Source organism: Aquila chrysaetos, chromosome 14 (assembly GCF_900496995.4).
Source record: "Aquila chrysaetos chrysaetos chromosome 14, bAquChr1.4, whole genome shotgun sequence".
Lineage (NCBI taxonomy): Eukaryota > Metazoa > Chordata > Aves > Accipitriformes > Accipitridae > Aquila > Aquila chrysaetos.
The window spans coordinates 22,262,473-22,276,733 of NC_044017.1; positions in this window are offsets into that span (position 1 = coordinate 22,262,473).

The following is a 14,261-nucleotide window of genomic DNA, read 5'->3' on the forward strand; positions in this document are numbered from 1 at the left end:
TCAGCTCTGCTAGAGCCATACAAGTACATGGGAAAGGTAGAAGGCACAAGGCAAACCTCTGTACATGTTTGATTTCAAAGAGGTAGTGTAGGTTTCAAGTCCCACTAAAAGTGTTGATCACTGCAGACCTCCATACTGAGATTTTCCTAGATTTTCCTTCTATCATCAGAATTTCCAATTGCACTAGTAAGAGGTAGATGCAAGGAAACAAAGCCACAATTCATAACCCTTAGCTTTTCTTGAGGTAATGGCAATGTGGAGGATGCCTCAGTCACTACCTTTTGATAGTGATTCCTATGGAACTGCCTAGCATGGAAGGATACCTGGAAGACAGAAGCCTCCATCCTTTCTGCCTAGTGATGACTTCTAGTGAAGATTCCTAAATTACGGGCCACAGCTGCCCATTCCAGAGAGCCTATGAATTCCCAAGCATGAAGGCAATTCCAATCTGGATATTTATAAGATTAATCTAATAAATTTATTACAATACAATAAAAATGAAAAGAAAAGTAAGTAGTGTGTGGGAGACACATAGAAAAAGATATGGCAGAAAGCTTGGTGTTACCGGAGTATTTTGTACATAGCAGATACATATAAGTGCCACAACACGTTTTATGGTATGTAGCTACATTTCTGGTTACAGACCACCAATTCACTTCCCAAAACTCTCTCACTATTTTGCACGACAGCTGTATTCTTATAATTGAAACTCAATCTTGGCAATTTATGGCATATTTCCAGCACCATCCTGTACACACACTCACAGTACCCAGCTTAGCATTCTGTGCCACTAGAGTAAATATCTCAAATGCATAAGATGTGAATGCATTTTAAGATGAATACTGGAGATTTGGATGACTTTGGTGAATTAAATGTAATAGGCATTGACATAATCCATATTAACAGTTCCTTTGGAACAGTTTTTTTGTAAAATGTAAATGCAGATTAATATATTTTGTACATGGAACCTACTGAAATCAATGCTACATTGCCAGAATAATGCATGCATAATACAATTCATTATGAAAAAGTTATGTAAATTCACAACAGCTATTTTATTAATATTAAAATTAATCTGCACACATTTTCATTGGAATATGCAACACATTCTAAGGTTAAGCCACAAAGCTTTTTAGATGCCTGTGTTCACTCTTTGGTTGATATTGATATCCTTAATACCACCAGTGAGCTGCTGTATGGACTGGTCAGTATCTAAAAACCTTCATTATCAACTTTCTATCATCTACCATACCTATATTTGTGACTGTCAGATGTCAGGCAAGCTCCCTGACTTTAATCAAATCATTGCCATCAGACACTGGGGTAATTAATGATTCAAATCACACCAGCTCCCAATCCATATAGCTTAAATTGAGAAACAGCCTCATACCATTTGGATACTCTCTTCAAAAAAGTATTGAAATTCTAGGTGATGCATGCATAGCTTAGAGTGATTCCAATTAAAAGTTATCACATCCAAAACTTTAGAAAGCTGGAGTATTACTCTATTTTAAGATTAAAGTCATCCTTATCTCAATGTTAAAAGAAATGAAAATATTTATTACAAAATCTAAAACATATGATGTATAGCCAAGTGGTAGATATGATAGAAATAAAATTTAAAATATACATACTTTTCTTAAAGCAAGATCCAATTCCAAAGCTTTCTCTTCCCTTCTCTGTACACAACTGATGGTTTGTGGATGCTTACCCAAATCTGTTATGCAAATTCCCTTGGGATGCAATTACAGACTTTTGGTAAATTGGGCTTCCTTCTGTACTGCATCCCTTTCTTGAGGTTCTATTGATATCTTCCTCTGTTAAAAAATTGTCTTTTACTTACTTAGTACCTTTAATATCACCTCAGGTTGTGTACTGTCCTAATCACTTTAGAAATTCTAAGAGCCCTTTGGTAGACTGTCATATCTTAAACTTGACTCAGCTATTAGGAAATCACTACCCATTGAAAGATAAACACTTTCCCGTCTGGAGAAGCAATGAGCTATTCTCATTGTAAAGCCTCTCTGTATACAGAATTCCATGGGATCACGTGAATTGACAAGCGTACTTGAATTAAATGTGGAAATGGAGTTAATGCATACTACTGATGCTAACTCCTGACTGAGTCCAGAGAAAATGGCTATGTCTATACTTCAAAAGAAAAGAGAGTCAGGGACTAATCCCCGTCTCAGAGCTCATGAAGAAATGACCGGCTTTTATCAACAATGCTTAGAGCATATCGCCACAGGGCTAAGACAAACTGGATGCATTAGCACTTATTCAATTCAGTCTGGGTCTCCTTTGGATCCCAGCTGAAGCCCATGCATCAATAAGACACTATTTTGTGCATGGTTTTTTTGTTGTAAAATGTTTATAATTAGGTTATAATAATGCAGTTCAACAGAGGGGTATTTTTATGGTATGAAACTGAAATTATATGCTACATGCAAAGTCTACTGAGATAGTTTTGGAAGAGTGTGTGGCAGTAAGGAAGCCAAACCCTGTTCCAGTCATACTTCCCCTTGAAAATGGTCCCTTGCAGTTGATATCCCCTATCAGAGACTTGGCCATGTTTCTAGGAGCTCTTGTTGACAGGAGCAAAATTGTGCTCAGCAATTAAGCTAACATTGGCTGAGTACTGTGGATTATCAGTGCTTGAACTTCCACCATGACTTTTTCTTAAAAGTATAGATGTAGCCAATAACAGTGGACCATTTTTATTTTATAATGAGTGTACAGAGATCAAGCTTTGAGGGATATCAAATAGTGATGATTTTTAAATAATGATGCCCCACCTATCTTACCCGATGAACATGACTCCTTGGACAATAACATCTTCAGAACAAATTTATGTCAGATGTAGTTTCCATGCAGTGTAATACAGCTAGACAAGTTCTTTTTCAGTATTGACTACCTTTAGGAATATGTGAGTGTTTAAACATTTTACTCTCTGGAGTGATTTACTGGGAAAAGTATTCATCCTCAGTTGAGTGTGTTAGCCATTAAGCACTCCACTGAGTGCTCTGTAGTAAATGTCTTTCATTGACTTCTATTTGAAGTATGGCACATTAAAAACATAATTAAATATCAACTGAGTAGATCGTCTGTGTTTCAGGGTTGTCTTTTCCCCTGTTTTAGGTTAGTGTCATAGCCACTGAACTGTAAAACAAAAGTGGGAATCAATCCGTGTAATCCCATCTGCACTGGGACATATGTGTCTAGGTCTGTCTAGCCTTGTAGTCATCTGAAGGACATCTAACCTACATTAAGAAAGATTAGACTGAGTCAACCTCTAGTGGCCAAGCCTTAGTGTCTGTATAATGAAAAGAGGTAAGCAGCTGAGTAAGATGTCCTGGATTTCACTTTGCAGGTCTACAAAATGCATATATCTCTAGATTAGCTTTATTGAAAACTTAGAAACTTACTTTTCATGGCCTGGATTGCCTCGCTGTCAAATTAGGTGCACTAGATTTCACTCTCAATATCTTGACTCTAATGCTGCATTCTGTTTGGAATCAAAATCTAAAAGTGGTCTTGCTTGCTTTCTGCAAAATGACCATGAACTGACCCTTAATACTGAATTTAAATGCGCTAACCTTATTCTCAATCATCTTTAAATAACAAAATAGTACAAAAAAGCAATTAACATAAATTAAAACATAAATTTTAAACAGCCAGCTCTTAAAAAAATTCTAATCAGACACCTACTGACTCAAGATCTAATACTGCTGCCATTGAAGTCAGGTCATATATTATTTTAATTTCTTCTAGCTAGCTTGCTACTTTCTAGTTCTTATAATAGCATATATCACTGCAGCATCTAAGTGTCACTGAGGAAATAGTAACTGCTCTAACAACTGGCCAGTGATCTGATTTTTTCTCTCTACTTCTCTTAAGGTAGTTAGAACTAGGAATATATTTTCATTTAGTGTGTTTTAAAGCAGATCTTTTTCTTTTTCTTGTCTTCTATTTTATCTCCTCTTCCATTCCTCAGTGCCATCATCAGTGATATTTGGAGAATATATATTTTAATTGAAAGCGTGTTAAATTTAGGTTTATTTTAGTCTGGTCAGATAAAGCTTTGATCCTGTTGTTGAGAAAGTACTGTACCACAATTTTTTTAACTTCCCCACTATTGTCAGGCTGACAGCTCCTACAGAAAACAGTAGTAAATGTGTGTCATCATTACCAGGATGGACATACACTGTGGGATATCTCAGCATTAGAGATCAACAGAGATTAATTTTGAAGGTGGCTGATATGGGATGGCTGTTTCAGGAGCCATCATATTAAGCAGTATTCTGGGAGGAGATGGTGGTGATTATTTTTTTTTCTTTTATAGATAAGAAGATGCCCACATTCTGAATTTGCTTAATTTTTTATTGTTATGGTGCTGATACCACAAAGCCAAATATTAACAAGATACCAGGAGAATGCCAAAATGTGATGATATACCACTACTACAATGGGATGGAAGGGTATCTTTTATCAGCCACTGCTGAAAAGAAGTATTAATTCTCAGTAAAACTCATCTGGCAGTCTTGTCTAGAAGAAAATGAGAGAAAATAGGTAGCTCACTTGAAATCCACAACTTCAAGACATTTTATTAACAAATTAAATAGGACGTAACCGGTGGAAGATAACACCAGAGACATATACCAAAGAAGCTGCAAAGGATAAGAGAAACAAACAAACAAAAGCTTTCAGGTTAGTTTAAGGATACTAAAACAAATAGGCTGCTCAGCTACAACAAATACATAATTTTTGTATGTACTAATTAAGACCAGTGACACCTTGAGTCTCCTGTTTATGTACATTGCACTATCCACAGCACAATTTAGATTCTCACAGCTGTTGCCAAAAGTCAGTCTTAGTCCATTACTTTAATTAATCTATGCTCATTATCAGGATGGCAGTCTTTCTGTGAACAGAAAGTCAAAAGAGAAGATGTATCATTAGTGAAGTTTTTAGAGCAATTTGCAGGAAACTGAGACATTAAATATTTTCTACCCCTAGTAAAGTTCTTTGATCTGTAACAATAACAATGACATCTCTAAATACAACCTTGAAATAAATACTTGAGGGCTTGAAAATCTGGTGCGTAATAGAAAATGTCGTTCACACTAACTAGCTGCTTTTTCATTTCTTAATAAATTAAGGGGTGTTACCTAGAACATAAGGCTTTATGATGATCTAAATATTCTTCCAAGATTATGAAAAAATACCCCTTGTTAGAAAAGAAATATGTAATTACAGCAACTCACTAAAAAAAAAAAAAAGTGGGGAAAAAAGGCAGCTATACAGGTGTGGTTTGAAATCAGTGCATTCTGTTGGAGAAAACCTTCCCAACCTACCTGATAGAGGGTCTGGAGCTGTCTCTCCCTTTCTGTCCTTCTTCTTCTCTCTGTGTATATTGTATAGCTATATAAGATATATAGCATGAAAATATATGCCGTGTTTAACTCTATTTTCTTATGGTAAAAATACGTTCTTTACTTGTATTCTATCAAAAAGTTAAGTACATAACTAAAATCTACATTGAATCTGAATTAAAAGTAAAAATGTAATATATTACTAAGGGGAAACTTGTAACAGGAATATTTAGTAATCATAAACATATATATTACAACTCCAGAAAATTAATTCTAGATGTTATACTTAAAAAAAAAAAAAAAATCAATCTGTAAACCTGTGGATATCCCCCAGTGAAGTAACAAATTATGATTACATCTCTCCAATAACCAAATAGTTCTGAAAAATACATACCAAAATATTTACATTATCTCTCAGTTAAGAAAGGATAAAGAAAACCAAAGCAAAGAAGGCGGCACAAAGAACTGCAAAACTCCAAGAAGACAGGATGTAACAGGTATGTTTTGCCATTTTTTTTTTGTTAAACAGGCAAGCAAACAAAACCCTCTTTAGCTCATTTATTTCCTATCAACAGAACAATGAATACAATCTTTAAGAAGTACTAATTTTCTTCCCAAATATATCAATAGGTTGTACCTGTTACCCCTATGTCTAAAGTATTTCTAATTCTTTCTCTCAGTGATCACAAGGAGAGTTTAAAAATGGACTAGAATATGGTTAGAATCTCATCTATTTAATGTCTCAAACTGTTATGGTGGAAGAACTTAATGTTGCTCTCTATAGGATTCATTCTTGGATTGGATTAAGTGATATGTTGAATGTCTCCGTGTATTTAATAAGTCTTTTGATCCGGAAGGATGGGTATTGAAATTGTAACAAAACCAGTCAATAATAATCTTCAAAAGGAGATAGCAATGTACGTTACTGGGTAATACTGTGAAAACAAAGCTAAAGTGGATACATAAGAAGTAATCAATATTTTTAAGAATGGAAACTACTGCTGTATATCAATCTGCTCTATACTAATAATAGCTATATTAGGGATCATCATGACGTGTATAAAGCCTCAGAGAGGGGCCAAGAAATATTAATTAAAAATAATACTGCTATTATGAATTATCCTGTAAAGATACCATCTTCAGCATGTCACATGCATGAAAAAAAAAGGAAAATAATTGAGTTATGGACAGGTTTCCATAAAAGATAAAATTTAAAATATTAGAACAAATGCTGTCAGCGTTGAAATCTGATGGTGGACACATCAGGTTGTGTGCTCACTGTCAGGTCATTAAAATGACCAGATTTTAAATTGCCACCCAGCATTTGAAGTCTCCAGCACTTATCATGTTTTCAAAGCAACTTGGATTAATAGTACATAGTTTAAAGAGTAATGCATAATTCAAATGCTCCTGCTGACTTGGTCACCGCACAGATCACAGATTTAATGCTTTTTTTAGTTGAGGACATAAATAGTGGTGCATCCCAGTAAATATAATTTTGCCATTAGTAGTAGAAGGCCGTAGACTTTGCACTGACCTGACTCTGCAGGGTCTCAGCACTTGTCTGAGCTTGTCCTGTCCTGGCTGGGTTTAGCTCATCAGTACAGCCAGCAGACTTCAGAGACCAATTAATCTCGCCCTAAAGTAGACATTTACATTTGACCAGCTGATTCTTGGTTGCTTTAATTATATTATTACAGATTTCCCCCACGTACTGTAGATGCGTCCCACTGCTCCCTTTCTGATTTGGCAGCCTGTCTGTGCCAGTTGTCCTTGTGACAGTGTAACATAGCCGGTGTTGGGAGACAGAGACCATCTAAATCCTTCCTAGGCAGACCTTCATGTTTCCTGACAAAAGAACAGAGAGAAATTATAGGTAGCATGAACTTAGGCTGAGCTCAATCTGCCTAAAAAGACAATACATAAAACCAGGTCTAGCAAATCTTCTTGACTTTCAGGCTCTTAGGATTTGCCAATTCAGGTAAGTGCGGATATGATGAGAAGGAATAGGAACACTTGCCTGAGCATAGAGCTTTAATAGATCTTAAAAAATATCTTTGAGATATGCTTTATTTTTGCTATTTAACATGCATCTTTCCACAGTTTTGAGCTTTACAAATGTTTATGTTCTGAAAAACATAAAAGAATAATTTGTAATCTTTCATGTCTGTAAGTTCATTACCCAAAAAGGGAGAAAAAAAAAAGATAAAAACAAGATAATCTACCATAACTGAAAAAGAAGCATAAAATATAAGAACCAAAATAATTCTTTAGGTGGATACAAATTTTATAGACATATATGTAGAAAGTTATAAATAAATTTTACATGTACAGTAACAGTGCTGGATATACCACTAACAGTACTGGATATTCAGGTATTTACTTGTTATGCTTGTTAACTTTGTCTATTTTATAAAGTATAATCCTAAGCTCACTAAAAATGAAGAACCAGACATTAACACAAAAGTCAGTTTTACACGTGTACCTTATTATTCATAAAATTAATGAACGTAACTTTAAACAGTTAAGAAATACACCTGTGGAATAAATCCATTAAACATTTACAAAGGCATAGTTTTAGTGAATAAGAAGTGTCTGCAGACACATAAACCTATGGGTCAGATCCTATAATTTGTCATAGCTCTGCTGAAGTCGGTGGAATAATATTTTTCACCGAATGAAAATGTATTTCTAAATATTTTTATTCTGTTATCATATTCGTTGCTTGTTGTCTCAATCTTATCTACAATTTTCTATTTTATTTCTAATTATATAGAATTGTTTTGTGTGTGGTCTGAATTGTCTTTGATTATTTGCCATACAATACCTTCCAACAACAGCTATGTTTTTAAATATATGCAATGAGTTTTAGCTATGTGATTCCCATTAAAGTCAATGGGAAATGCACTACTAAAATCCTTGTTTGCCACTTCAAAATTTATGAGCAAGAAACAAAATAAAAAAGTGCAGTGGCTACAAACAGAGTCTTTGTTGTTAAACTCGCTCAGCATTCAGTGGCTCAGCTTGCTGAGCTGCAACTTGTGTGCTTCACTGGACACTGTAGTTTCATAATTGGCACTGCTGGTTACTTCTAAAACCATCATCCACCAATTCATGGGTCCCGGGATAATATGGAATGGGCCTCAATGTGCACAGTTGTTTTCAAATTAGGAAAGAAAATACCAAGAAAGAGAAGGATATATCATTAAAAACACCCTAAAAAAAAAAAAAAAAAAAAAAAGGCAAAGCAAAAAAACCGCTCCATTTTTGTTCTGGGCTTTGCTTTTAATCTCCAGTCAGAAACAAGTCTGAGGTTACTTTGCAGCATATAATGTATTTTTGTTTACTTGTCTAGAATCCAAGGAATGAGACATACAGAATAATGAAAAAAAAAAAAATCCCAAATATACAATCTTTTTTTTCTTTCTTGAAGGATGTAAGCAGTAAAAGAGACAACGTTTGTACTGAGCACCATCTGAAAGCATTTCTTGGCAAAGCAAGCACTCAACAAAGGATGCTCTCCATTTTATAAGTATAAGACATGAAGACAAAAGAATGCAAAGCCTGCCTGAAGCCATTACAAGAGTCAAGTTAGACGCATTAGACTTGAAAACACTCATACATTCTTAGTATCTCAGCTGTGGCATCTGAGTACTTCTTAATTTTCCTTTCCACTGAAACAAAAATTTTATTTGTTAATCATTGAATGGGACAATAATTCTAAAAAAACCCAAAAGAACAAAATCCAAACATTTGTGAACACAGGGCGTTTTGAGAAAATATAATCTCAGCTATTCACCAAATACTTTGCTGTTTTGGAGTAATCTCTATGGCGTGCTAGTATTTCAGGAGTCTAGCTTGTGTATACCACATGCTTACGGTCTTAATTTTGGTATAGTGTGTTAAAAAGTGTTTAAGGGTTGGATACGTAAAGAAGATGTGTGAAGAAACAGAAGGGAGAAGGCAGGCGTGTGTGGTAACCTGCACATTTACAGCATGAGGGAGAGATTTTGGAGTGAGTTTTAGACAATATAATTTCTTTACTTTGAGATATTGCCATATATGCACTCTCCTCATGATTTACATTCATCTCGTGGGTTGTAGTAAATAACTTTTTTGGCCACCTGTCTGTTTGGCACTTGTGAGCAATGACAACACTTCTGTTTGGGGTGTAAAAGAAGGACTGTGCCAGCTGAGTTTCAGTTTTTCTCCATCATCACTTGGCTCACCACCAAGTGTCTTGCTGCTTCATTGACACCACCCTTATTCTGCTAGTTTTCATTTTTAGTTAGGTAATTTTGTCAATACATTAGTGTTGGTTTACTTAACAATGTTAGCTGAACATTGAAACCTTATTCATTTTGGCAAGATAGCCCTTGGTCCACAACAGTGTCAGGGCCCTGAGGGCACTGGCAGGCCTCACTGCCCCCGCTCGCCCCTCCGGTCCCCCACCCTGCCCACGGCCCAGGACGCCATCTCAGCCCCCGGGGCCGTCAGCCCCCGCCCCAGCGACGCCGCAGCATGGCCGGTCTCCAGCTCCCCACAGCCCTGCCCGGCCACGGACCTCCCCCCCAGCCGGGCCCACCCGTGGGCCCACGTCCCAGCCCGGCCTCGGCCTGTCCCCGTCCCCAGGGAGGTGCCCGATGCCCGGGGCCGGGGCTGCCCCGGTGCTCCCTGGCTGCCCTGCTCCTGTCAACCCAGCCCACAGGGAACAGCTAGCCAGTGCAGCGTCCTGGCAATAGTCACCTTGAAATTGCCCAGGCTCGTGTATGGATTATCCTGGGATACTACTGAGCAATGAACCACCCACAGTTTTGGCATATTTCATTTAATTTAAGAACTTACCCCTGCACGGATCATCCTCTGGGTGCACCTATGCTTCCGTAGAATAGCAAGGCTCTTAGCCGAAGTGGGTCAGTTATTAAGACATAGTAAAAAAAATTATTTTTCTCGTTTTCTTTGAAACCCTTATGGACATGGAAACTGTGCTAAATATACCTAGGACCTATATTATTAGATGGGATCTCAGTATCTTTATTTCACACATAAACTCCCTTGCAGAACACCTATAGTTCCTCAGGTGCTGAAGTGCATCAAAATGAACAAAAATTGTCAAGGAATGAAGTGGAAGTCAAGAGGAGTTTCCAATGGCACATATTTCCAGTAATAAATATCTCTCTCTCGCTGGCTTCCCCCCGAGTCTTCAAGCTTGCAAGCAGTTCCAAATAAAAGTCATGTGCCACATGGCAACAAGAACTCAACAGAGTGAAATCCTAATAATTGCCATTGGCTTGGCTTCATTTGCCGCTTGCTCAGTGGTACTAACCTCTGTGGAAACTTCTTTGAACACAAATATATTCCTGTTGTTTGCTAGTTCAGAAGAAAATGAGAGAGTATTCTGCCTTTTCTGTTCTGTGTGTAAAACGTGTAGTGATTCAGGGGATGCTGTGCAGTGTAGATACCATGGAGCATGTAGCGAAGGTGCCTGTTTCTGTACTTTAAGCATCTCACAAAAAACAGACAAAAAAAAAGCCTTATCTATATCTGTGAGATAATGTGAATATACTCAATAGGCAGTACTTAGTAAAAATATATCCTTGGAAATGTAATGCAATATCCTAAGGTAATTGCATAAATGTGAGTCACCTAATACAATTATAACTTTATAACATGCCATTTCAGAGGCAAAAAATCTTGATGCGTGATTAAATAACAAACTTTGAACATACTGAGGATTTTTAAAATTGCATCACTTCTTCTATTTCAGTTTCTTCTTCAGATATAAGATGAACTTTATATAGCCTTATCTTCAGTTTTTACTTTTTTAGGTAGTGTTAACAGTCTCTCTCAAGGAAGAGATGAAACGGAACTGAGACCACTAATGCATAAAAATCTCTTTCCTTCTTCTTCAAAGACAAGGGACAATACACTTTTAGGTTTAGTGATGTAGCTTTCACCAACATAATTCCTCATTATTCATGACATTTTGCCCATTATAGCATGAGATTCCTCAGAAGATAGAAATAATCATCCAGAAGTAGACTCTAGCTAATTATCTATTGTCTGAGAAATCGAGTTGGTGTAATGGATGAAACATCAGTTACAGCAATTGGTGGTGTCTACTGACAGAAGAAATGCATCTTTGAAATTACTGTACCAGAAATCTCAGAAATCTTCTCAGTCTTCCTTACCTGCTTTCTCTAGATGGGAAGGAAAGCTTGTTTGCAGCAGAAGATTATATAAATATACACACATATAAAAAAATTAAATGCCTAAAAAGTCATTATGGAACATTATATAAACATTACTTTTGTAGAAAGTGCAATCTATTGCCTTATTTCTTATTGTTTTCATAGAGCAGTTAGTGATTCTGTAAGAGCTTAGGAGGTACTATATTAAAGGAACTTATTTGGAGTAGGAATATATGTTTTTTACAAGTTTCACTTTAGTCCATTCTTTAAACATATACTATTAAAAATTGTTTATGCTTTGTTTGTTTGTTTGAAATACACAAAATACTTTAATTGCATAATAGAGTTAAAAGGGTAACATAACTGTTTTAGCACCTAAGCATGGCTGCTTAGTAACTTTTTCAGTTCTAGGGCAGCTAAAAACATTGTTAATTAAAATTAACAAGTAACTAGCGGGAAATTTAGACACTTGGGATTCCACAGGGAGGAGCTTTGACAATTGTACTGGGGACTTTTAGGACAGCTGGAAAGAAAACAAGAAGGATAAACAAAACAGTCTAGAAAGTGAAGGAACAGATGAAAAGAAAGCATATGCACGGAAGTTACAAATAGACAATGAAAATAATAGAATTAGACTGGGGCAAAGTGCCAGAGTCAGGACATTCATGTGAAAAGTTAGAAGATAAGATAAGACATTTTTAAAAAACTGATTTTGATTAAATTTGAGAAATAAGACCTGAGGAGAAAGGGAGATGTCCTACATTAAATATGAAAAGATTCTAGTGTAAGAAATTTGGGCCTGAGTTCTGCCTTCAGATAAACTACAGTGAGAAATGTATATAGTATAGAGGCAGGATTTGGCCCTTTTACTTTACCATTTTAAGGTGCTTGAAAATAAAGAGAGGTCAGAATAAAAGAAGATAGCTGGAGGATTATAGGCATAGTCTCCTTTCTCTATAGTCTGTTACTTTCTTTAATCCATTTTGAGATGTGCTTCATTTGCTGTATCTGGAAAGGTTACAAGCTGGCATTCTCATAGGACACTGAACTCTGTTCTCAGAGCTGGAAAGGAAAGGGAAATGAGTGCTAGGTACTAATCAAAGGTATAGAAATGGCTGTAGTTTTCTGATGGAATGGTGCCAAAGAGCATTTGAACTGAATTAGTTTTTTGTGTGCCTGTCTTGAATTGAATCATGGTGGAGGTCAAAACTGGGTAGCAATTTTTATCAAAACACTTTTTAAGTAAAAATTTTTGTAACAGTGGCTTTTCTGTTTGCAAGTAGTATTATCCACACAGGAAAAAAAACCAAATAAAAAACCCCACCAAACCCAAACCAACTCCTCTGAAAATAAAAGTATTACATATAAAAGCCTCTTCTGTTTTGAGAGTGTTCAAGGTAGTTGTATTTGTGAGCTTCTGTGGGTTTAGACCTCTACTCAGTTCACAAGTTGGAGAGTACTCTTATGAGAAATTGTCTCCTCTTCCCTAAAACGAAAGCCATGATTAACTGTAAGACATACATTCTGAACAGTGAGTAATAGCATGAAGATTCAGCATAATGGCAACCAAAAATCAGTGTCTAGAAGAAATAAAAGTATGTATTTGGATATAATCTAAAAGCTAAACATTTTCCCAGAAAATTTAAAACAACTTGATTTCTTAGATCCATTTTAGAGGCAATATTGTTCAGGGAAAACCATCTATACCCTATATAACAACCTAATATTCTTTAGAGTGTTCTCTTATGGCAGAAAGTTTACAAAGACAGACTGGTTTTGCTCAGCTTTTATTGTAGTCTTACAAGTTAGGAAAAATGAAGCACATGAAGAAATGAATTGACATCTCCAGGAAATAAGCTCGCTTATACATAGGAGTATTAAAGTGATAATAAGACAGGTACACCGTACAATGAACCTCCAAGGACTGGAAAAAGAAACGGAAATGAAAACTTGTATGAAGAGATAAGGAGGGCAAGTTAGGTTAACAAGATTGTGCTTATGGATGATTTGATTTCAACCTATTTCAACCTCCCTGGTATTAATTGGGAAATATCTGAGGCATGCTGTAAAATGGAGACAAAACTGAAAGATTTAGGATTTAGTAAATTATTGCTTTCCTAAACCACTGTGTTAACAGCCCAACATGGAATAGTTTTTGCTTAATCTAGATTGAATTGTAGCCAATGACTAAGGCAACAGTGGTAAATTATTGAAATAATAGAAGACAATAAAGTCAAATGTCCACAGTCCACAGTACATTTATTTTGCTGCATTTTAAAAATAGTGTTATTGTATACAGAAACAGCAGGTACACAAAGAAATTGTCAAAAATAGAATAAGAAAATGGTAAAGAATAGTGTAAATAGTGAAGTGAGGAGCAGTAGGTGCTATGACCAAAGACACAGTAAGTTGTCATATAATATTTTGAAATATTTTTAATATTTTGAAATAAATAAAATGGTGTTGTGACAGTCTAATCTACCTATAAGCCATTGATTTAAAAGGCCTGTGACATATATACAATTCTAAAATGTGTTTGATGTACATGAAGTCTTAAATGGTGTAGACAATGTCATCCCTAGTTACTATTTTCAGTCTACCATGCACAATGGTACAAGGAGACATAAATGGATATGAAGGGAAGTGATACTGGACCATTGCTATATACAAAAAATGATTGGACCTGTTGTGTTCCTTA